Source organism: Molossus molossus, unplaced genomic scaffold (genome assembly GCF_014108415.1).
Source record: "Molossus molossus isolate mMolMol1 unplaced genomic scaffold, mMolMol1.p scaffold_m16_p_8, whole genome shotgun sequence".
Lineage (NCBI taxonomy): Eukaryota > Metazoa > Chordata > Mammalia > Chiroptera > Molossidae > Molossus > Molossus molossus.
This window is the reverse complement of record NW_023425402.1, coordinates 20,031,054-20,040,957: the sequence shown is the minus strand read 5'-3', so window position 1 is coordinate 20,040,957 and position 9,904 is coordinate 20,031,054. Positions and strand designations below refer to the sequence as shown.

Here is a 9,904-nt window from a genome sequence, read left to right as displayed (position 1 = left end):
AGGCAAAACAGGGACAGGTCTAAGACCACCAACGCAGCTCCCAGATGGTGTTTTTGCAACACATTTCTTCATCTGGACAATGATAGACTTCCTAATTAGTCTACTTTCAAAACCTTTCCATAGACCTCTCAAGTACTGAGAGTAATATTTATGCCCAAACTGGTAGGCAAGAAGAAATAATGCTTGTTTACTTTTCTATCTAACCTCACTTCATTTCATTCTCCCTTATTTTTTATGCTCCAAATTCAATGATCTTATAAAATTCTCTTCAGCTCCTCAAGATTTTTCTTAGCCCAGAGCATTTTTGTATGTTGTTAGCTATGTCTGGAAGATTCACCTCTCTATTATTCGCTACACTGGCTCCTTCACATTAAATATCATTTCATCCAAGACATTCCTTTGAGTTGAGTTGAGAATCTGAAGTACATCTTTCTATTCCCTCTCAGCGCCCTATACTTCCTTTCATAATATCACAATGTGTAATAATTTATTCATGCATTCAACAAATATTTATTGGAAACAGTGATGGCTCAGGTATTTATATTCAGGTCTTTTGAAAACTGTGATTAACAGGACAGACCAAGTTCTGAACTTCATGGAGTTCACCCTCTAATTGGGAAGAGAGAGAGAGAAACACAAAAAACTACATATTTGCAAATAAATTCTAACGTAATATAGGAAGTGCTGAGTGCTTTAAACTAAAATGGGCAAGAGAATGTAAATAATGAGAATAGGCAGGGAGGGGAAAATATTAATTTAAATAAGATAGGTAAATGCTCTCTGAGGTAATGACAAGAGATTGCAGAACCAATCAAAGTGAGAAAACAGTGAAGTGAATAAGAATGAATGATCAAGAAACTTTCAGGCAACTTTTGAGTACACAGTTGTTGAGGTAGAAATAAACTCGGTATATTTAAGGAAAGGCAAGAAACTCAGAATTGCTGGGGCACAATGAGCAAGGTAACAATAATTTTTAAAAAGGTCAGAGAGCTAAGCACAAACTTAGTCACCTGGTGCCTCTAGGGCAGGTAAATTGAGCTATGTTAAGTATACCATAAGGTATAAATTGTAACTGCACAAGATAAAGCAAAAAACGTGTAAGAGACTATTGACAACGAATGAGATTAAGTTAAATTACACTAGGTTATAGGTGTGTGTGTGTAATGTATATTCTACAATTTCAGGATATTTTGTTTATAACTATTTCCCAACTCATACCAGTATTACCTTTTGCCAAAGCCAAGACATCACAAGAAAATTACAGACTGTTATTCCTCATGAACATAGATGCCTCATATAAAAAGGATTACACCCCATGGCTAAGTAGGGTTGTCCCAATATAAAAGGTTGCTTCAACATTCAAAATCAATTAATGTGATATACCATATTTGTAAAACAAAGACAAGATAATCACAAAAGATACACAAAATGTGATTGACAAAATTCAGAACCTTTCATGAAAACAATTTTCAGAAAAGTAGGAATAAAAAGTAGTTTCCTCATCCTAATAAGGAACATCTAACAAAACATCCAGCTGACGTTATATTTAGTGATCGACTGAGTGTTTTCTCTTTGTATTACTTTATAGGTAAGTGCACCATTGTAGTACATTTCAATCTGGAATCCACTATCAAGAATTAAGCAACTATGTCAGTTTGTACCACTTTGTTCACATTTTAAGTTTTTAGCCAATGCAATAAAATAAGGAAAGGAAATTAAAGACATATAAATTAGAAATCTGTCTTTACTTGCAGATTATAATGACCTTTCTTGTAGAAAATCCAAATGGACCTATAAAAAAGCTGCTAGATGTAATAAGCAAGGTTACAAAGACTACAAAGCGGGACTTGTAGCATCTTACAAATAAAGACACAGGATAAGAATTACAGTGGGCTTCTCATCAAAATCATGCCAGAACCCAGTTCTTCTAACTCTCAGGCTTGTAGAACACAGCTCCTTGCCGCTCAGCACACTGGCAGCTTTGGACTTTGCATAAATATTTACAGTACCTGCACTGTTCCTTCAATAATGAAGATTCACTTTCCATGTGCTTGCCAACACCTTTGGACTCTAAACCTACAAGCTTTCTTTTATTCTGAGTTTACCCTCCACACCAAATTCATCAACACTGCCTGTTTCTACTAATCTAAACTTAATATAGAAAATGGTCACCAAACTCTTATTTTTTTCCCATCACAAATCTCTCAGCTCTGAAAATTATCCTGCACAGTACTATCAGGTACCTTTCAGGAAAAAATAGTGAATATGTAATTTCCCAAATCTCTAAACATCAGTGAAATTATTTTCCATGTTATACAAAGAAGCAAATCTCCTTAGACTTCTCTACAAAGCTTCCCCAACATTTTCTACAGCCTAACATTCTGACTTAAATATATCTTTGTGATACATTGATTTGTCTGTTTCTGCTCTTCCTGCCAAGCTCACAAAACTTGTTTTCCTTTCTGATCATGTTATAACATTTTTCAAAGAGGTTCAAATATAACTCCACCATGTAGTCTTTGCCCAGGTAATATCAACTCCCAGTTGTTTCAACTACTTACCATAAAAACTGCACTATCTGATGTTTATGTGTATTTATCTTTCCCACAGGACTACACATCTTAGAGGAAAGAGATGACATGTCCTTTTTTCTGCATTTCCTAAGAATCTAAGCCAGGCTAATATTTATTCACTGAACTAATATTTACAAACTGCCACCTATCTAACTACTATTGTGCTAAGCTTTGGAGCTATGGCAATAATCAAGAGAGACATAGTCAATTTCTTAAATACAGGGAGCGGGTCAAAGGAGGTTTACAGTTGTGAGTACATGAAAGTTAATTCTTGTATTATTATTTATTAATTATTGTATAACTTTCCATACAAACAACTGTGAACCTACTTTTGCCAACCCTTGCACATGTTCACTGACAATATCTATCACTACGATACTTAAATAGCTCTCATTCTGACATTGTCCATGAGAACAAGAAATAATCCTGCAGGTATGGTGCCTCCAAGAATAAAAATAGAATATTCACAGTAAATTATAGCATATTATAGCATAACAATGAATTGTTTTGCACTAGAAAAAATAACAAATGCACCAAACAATTCTCTTCCTAAAAAGTGAGCAGCAATTTTGTATAAATAAGAGTTACAGGATCATGAGAAGCTAGGAAAATTTTTAAGCAAGTGGAATAGGGAAACGAAGACAAGAAAATTAAACAAGGCCAAACTGTCTGGGGAGCTTGCAGCCAGCTTGCAAATAATAAGCCACTTTCTTCCCCCACCAAGGATGGTGCTAAATCTCTCTCCCCACTAACTACAAGAATGCAGGAAAGGAGGGGGAAGGGAAGGAGGAAAGGGGTGTCTTAATGCCTCTTCTCCCCAACCAGAGAATTCATAGCATAAACCACCCTGGAATCTCTAAGACGGGAGAAGGGAAGGAAAGAAGAGGGAGTATTAAAAGCCTGTCTCATTAAACAAAGAAACCAGCTGTTTGGGGAAAGGAGAAAGGGGGGGGGGGTTGGGAGGGGGTCACTCCATAATCAGTGAGGCCGGCAGTCTCAGGGCTTGTCAAGATAAAATCGCCAGGTGCTTTTCATAAATTCTGGGAAAGTCATAACAAGGTAAAAGGGAGAGAACTTCAGAGTTAACTTATATCAGAATATCTAGCAAAGGAATTTTAAAATCTAAAGACATGAGAGTATATAAGACAGAAACGCCCCCACCACGCTCGCTCCTCGGATTAGTCCAGAGAGCGCACCGTGCGTTATGCCTGATGATAGATTTGCTTGTCTTGCTCCTTTAATAAGTTTGCATGTTTTACTGTCTTAATAGATTATTTTCTTAATAAATGTGCTTTAACACAATGCAATTATTTGGCGTCATTCATTTGAATTCATTCCTATGAGAAGACAAGAAGGGAGGTGGGGGCAGCCTGCTCCCTCGGACTCAGGGAGCTGTTGGATAACTCCTCTCTGGTGTCTGTGAGAGGTACCTGTAATGTTAAATTAATCATCTAAACAAGATACAGTCAAAACACAAATATAGACGTGAGAAAGAGAGATCTGGGGGTGGATTTAATAAACCTTTAGAAAAGGCACCTGTCAGGAGTTAACTGTAATGTAACCCTAAGAGTAAAGCAATATAGGACAGCTGGTAAATTCCAAGATTTTTTAGTCAGTTGTAACTGAACTGAGATAGTAGAGAACTAAGAAAATGTCCCTGGATTTGCCACTTGGAATTTTAACCCTGCAAAGGGGAAATGGCGCTCAGCGCCCTGAAACAAGGCAGTGCCCGAGTCTCAGAGGATGGAGAGAAACTTCAAGCCTCGTTGAGTCAGGTAGAGAGAGTTAGCCTGGGACGGATGACAATGCTTGGTGTGACATCTTTGGACCCAACACACCCTCTAAGTAGTAAATTAACCCATTCCTTTAAATCTTGAAACCAACTGAGCATGAAAGAAGATGCAGCTATTCTTCATCTGCCCTCTGTGAAGAGAGGCAACACGTCTTCACCAAAACCCGATATACCTGCAGAACTTGAAGCCAGTAGCCTTGGATCGAGAATTCTGGGGGTTTTCCTAAGACGTGTTCTTGTTCCTCTCCTGGAATTTCCTGACCACAAAACAGTCGTGGAAAGGATAAAGCGGGGCAGGCACACGAAGTGTTTATGAGCAAACCTACAAAATGCCAACTTGATCTATGCCACCCTGAGCGCATTGTTCGCTCCACACTGGTACAGGGCTGGGAACGGAGGCCTCTGTCCCCTAGTCGGATCTGTTCTTCACATTCCGACCCGTGTTAACTCAGCAGGACATCTCTTTTTCAGCCACACCCCTGGGCAATTAAAATCCTGATCTATCTCCATCCTCCTCTTCCCGCTCAGGTGTGTGAGCAGACATTTACCTTTCTCATCATGGTAATGAGAGCAAGGCAGAACTCGAATGTTTACAAGGGAGACTGCGGAGGGTTTTCCCCAGTGCAGCCCTCGGGGAGCTGGAGGAGGTTTCGGAAGGAACTAGGCTGGTGCTCACGTGGCGCTGACCGCACAAAGCCCTGTGACGTGTCGCGCGTGGCTGGCTGGCAGTTTCACACGTGCTGTGGAAGAGGCCAGTTGCAGCCTGTCTCTGGCTCCCGCCCTGAAGCAGGAAGACCTGGGCTCTGGAGCCAGGGTAAGAAGGAGAACAGGCTGGGAAATTGGAAATGACCAGGACGGGGGAGGTGGGGTAAAGACTGGGGAGAGAAAGATCTGTGAGGCGAGGGGTCTTGTGATCCTAAGAGCTCTTCTGGAGCTCTGATGCATGTCGTTGTCTGCATCAGCGCACTCCATAGAGTTTTTCATTGTATTGCTTAATATCCATCCACCTAAGACTTGCAACGTGTGTCTCTAGGTTAGTCCTTTTGAAATTCTTTACCAATCTAAAAGATGAACCATGCTATTCACAGGAAGCCTCTGAGTCACAGCAGAATCATTTCTAAATCTGGCCTTTCAAAAACAAATTGAGAACTTTAGTGCTTTATGTTTTGTTTTGTTTTGTTTGTTTGTTTTTTTAATCCTTACCCGAGGACATGTTTCCATTTTTTGTTTAGATAGAGTTGGAGGGAGGGAGGGAGGGAGGGAGGGGGAGAGAGAGAGAGAGAGAGAGAGAGAAAGAGAAACATCAACGTGAAAGGGACACATCGAGTGGCTGCCACCTGCACAACCAAACCAGGGCCGGGGACAAACTGCAACCGAGGTACCTGCCCTTAGCGGGAACCGAACCCAGGTCTCTCTGGACCATAGGCCAACACTCCAACCGCTGAGCCAAACCAGCCAGGGAGCCTTATGTTTTTTGTTTGTTTGTTTTTGTTTTTTAACTTTTATTAAAATACATTTATATTGATTTCAGAAAGAAGAAGGGAGAGAGAAAGAGAAAAACATGGATGAGAGGGAAACATGGATTGGCTGCCCCCTGCACACCCCCTACTAGGATGGACCCCACAACCCCCAGCATGTGCCCTGACCAGAATAGAACAAACTTCCAATGCAGGGGAGGATGCCCAACCAACTGAACCACACCAGCTGGGCACAACTCCTTATCTTTTGAATGTAGTTATTAGAAACTGTATATTATTATAACAATTAGAATTGTGGCTGTTGACTCTTCTGGACTGTATGTCATCACCTGGCTTCCAGAAAAACACATGAAGAAAAATATAGTTGTGACACCAAATCTATGTTGCAAATACTCACTATGTGGGTGGCTACTTACAGAATTTGTCTTTTAAAGAGTATATAAGTTAGAGGCCTAGATAAGGAGTTGAGAATTAGTGAAATATTCTGGATATTCCAAGAAAGTCAACTAGTCCAATTCTTTGTTAGTATTTGAATAAAATACCAGGACATCAAAACAATCTCAGAAGGCAAGTATGGTCTTAATGGTGAGATCAAATTAATACAGTAAAGTATTAGAGAACAATACTAAACAGCTGTGTCAAGTTTTAAGTTTGTGACAGAGATTATTGATTCTACCTATTCTTCACATCTTTATTTTAAATATCCTCTTTTTCCCTATTCCAGGATTATGGAATCATACACCATGCTCTTCCTGTAAACACCCCAGCAGAACCATGCCATCCTGGTTTTAAAACACCTGCAACAAAGGGCAGAGTACTTTTCTATTAGTAAGTAGTGAGGTGACATAAGGCAGCTAACCTGTCAACTATAAATGAATGTGGGTTTAAAGGAATGAAATAGGATCATTTTTGTCTGTAAGTACACTCTCACTGAAAATGCTACTGCTTTTATTGATGCAACAAAGAAACTTATAGGTTGAGTGACTTGGGTGGAGGGAGAGTATCAGGGCTCTGTATGTGGCATCATAGTCTACTGAATTATGGAATCATGGGTCATCTAATGCAAACTGATTGAACGACAAAATTTTTAGGCTCATGTGTATGTCTTTCAATGAGCTGATGAGAATACAACAGCCAATTGTTAGACCATTTTCCTAAAGTTAGCCAATAGGTCTCCACTAAACTCGGCCTTAAGCATTAAAATCTTTTGTTAGATTATGCAAATTTTTCTTTAAATCTATGACACATGGAATTATAAACACTTATATACACAGGTAGGTCTTGACTGCTGGTGACTTCTACTTTGTGACCACCCGCTCTGTCCACAGCTGGGTAGGGAGGCAGAGAATGGAGTGGGCTTATTGGCCATTGCGCTCTATCTAGCCAATGACAGCAGCCCTGTGGTGGTAGCCAGTATGGACCCGGAGCCAGTGAGCCCTGTTGAAGGAGGAGAAGCAGCTGCAACCTCAGGATTTGAGGCCACAGAGGTGTCGGGGACTCAGAGCAGCAGATGTGTAACAGAAGAGGCTTTGAAAATGTAGAACTGGGAGTCACTGGTAAAAAGAAGAAAGCCCCATGGAAAGTCATCTGCTTTGTCGGTGGGGAAACAGTGGAAGAATACAGCACTGACGAAAGTGAAATCGATGCAAGACACTGCACCAGCCCTACCTGGCTCCACAGTTCAGCAGATGTCAAGGACCAAGAAAATAAACACATTCACATCATTTTTAAGCCATTGTAGCATTGGCAGATTTAGGTAAAAATTATCAATGGATGTGAGATATTGTGATTTCTTTTTAAATTGTTTTCCTTTATTGTTTTTAGAGAGAGAAGGAGAGGAAGATAGAAACATTGATGAGAAAGAACATTAATTGGATGCCTCCTGCATGCCTCCCACTAGGGTTCAGGCCCACAACCTGGGCATGTGCCTTGACTGGAATCGAACTGGCGACCTCTTGGTATATGGGTCTATGCTCAATCACTGACCTGCACCAGCCGGGTTTGTCATTTCTTTTTAAAGAAAAAATATGTTAATTGATGACCTAGAAAAAATGTTTTGCCTTTGTTGATCCAACAAAACTTACCTGGGGGCCCTACTTATGCTTTTACAAACATAGTGCTGCCACATCAACGCTCTCAGTGTATGACTTTGTTGGAAAGAAAATTGTATCTATTTTGGGTGTCAGTACCCCCAGGTACCAATATGCCATTGATGAGTATTACTGGACGAAGAAGAAAAGGAAGAATAAAACAGGGTATTTGAAGACCCACAAAGACCACACCAACAGAGTAAGCTGCAGGTGGATTCCGTTCAGACAGATCAACCAGAAACAGTGGTATCCAGTTCACTTGTGCATCCTAATTTTGAAATAGAGGGAGATGTGAAGTAATGACAGAAAGCAAACAAAATTCAGTCTCTGTCCCACCAGGGAATGCAATGACTCTCAAACTGCAAATTCTAGGCTGGTCTTCCTACCAGGAACTTTCATATTCTCTGTTCAGTGCAACTTAATACAGATATTTATCTGTTAAATCGTTATGTGGAAAGGGGAAATTTTTCCTTTATTCTTAGATGCTATCTAGCAAAAGTCAGATCTGAAATGTGGCTATCTCTACTATGTTTTTACTGTGTGTCAAATTAGTGCTTTGGTTTTTAAATGATCTTTGTAAAAAAGTTAAGGACATTTTAGAACCCTAACTGCCAATTAGCAAGAGTTAAATTATGAAGCTTGTCTACTATTTGTGTTTGTACAAAAAAAAAAAAAAATGCTGATTAAGTCTAATTGGAGCTGATATTACTAATCACAGATGAAAAAGAGGATTTTTTCCCTAGATTGTTTATATGTCTTACATTTATATATCTAACCATTGATTTTGTACTAAAGATGGTTCACTGAGTATGTAATGAAAGGAGCAAGATGAAAGCACTTTGAATTTTTTTCCTTTAAGAATAACTTTATTTTATGGGAAGGTAATTGAGTTTATAACACCAAATATTAACATGGGCTTCCCTTTTGATAATGCAGGTTACTTAATCTCGTATTCTTTTTTCAGTAGTTACTCAAATTAAATAACTAACTTTGAACATAATGTTAAAAATATTAGTTATGGAGTGAATTTATCAGTGTATTTATTTTCAAGTGGTAATGCCCAGTGATCACCCACATGGCACCCTAGTTATATCACTCATTCAGCCCTGAGTATCTCCTATGGGCCAAGTAGTTGCAGGGAAGAGGGTGGGATTGGGGGACAGATGAATGCTTAAGCCTTCAGAGGCTCACTGTTAAATATTTCACAAGGTGTAGAGGTAGCAAAATGAAAATACTTGTCATTTACCAATTCAAAGTAGTAACAGTAAAGTGGACAGTTTCCCTGAACAAGGTTGGCCATCTTTCTACCCACTGTGTTACTAGCCAAACTTACAAAAGTATAGTATGAAACTAATCTTGAAAATATTTCTAAATTTGTGTTCAGAACCTTATGAGCTATCTGTATGACTCTGATTTATAACTACATGTGGGTAATAAAGAATATGAGGCATATTTCAGAGAATGCTGCTCTTAAAGTACTATTCACACACTTAAAGACCTTTGTGGAAATGAATGGTTGTTAATAGTCAGGTAAACAGCATTAAGCCTTCAATCTATATAAAATACAGAGCAACTTACAACATGGGTACAGTGGGCCTGTTATGGAAGTCTGTTATCAATTAACGTGAACATCTAGCCACTAAATTCAGTTTTTTAACTGAAATTTGAAGGATTTATAAAAGATAATTTTTCATTAGGAATCTTTGGTTACATGGATTCATGGTGTGGTGGTTCATGGCTTGTGATAGTAATCTTTTTAGTCTTGGATGTAAACGTTACATAATTTAGTTCTTAAGGAAATAATTAGCAGATTATGTAATTAATGTCACCATAAATTAGTTTATCCTTAGCTCATCAGATTATGTAATCAATGTCACCAGTAGTTACAGTTTACCAAGAGCTCTAAAACATGCTAGCCTGACATCTCTCCTCTAATTTCTTTTTAACTTCCTTTGAGATAGTACTTTCAAT

The 9,904-nt window shown here is 39.0% G+C and overlaps 1 pseudogene; it reads left to right on the top strand.

The window, feature by feature from the left end:
- The first annotated feature begins 7,201 nt into the window (after positions 1 to 7,201).
- Positions 7,202 to 8,355, top strand: LOC118621395 (annotated as a pseudogene).
- Positions 8,356 to 9,904: the final 1,549 nt, after the last annotated feature.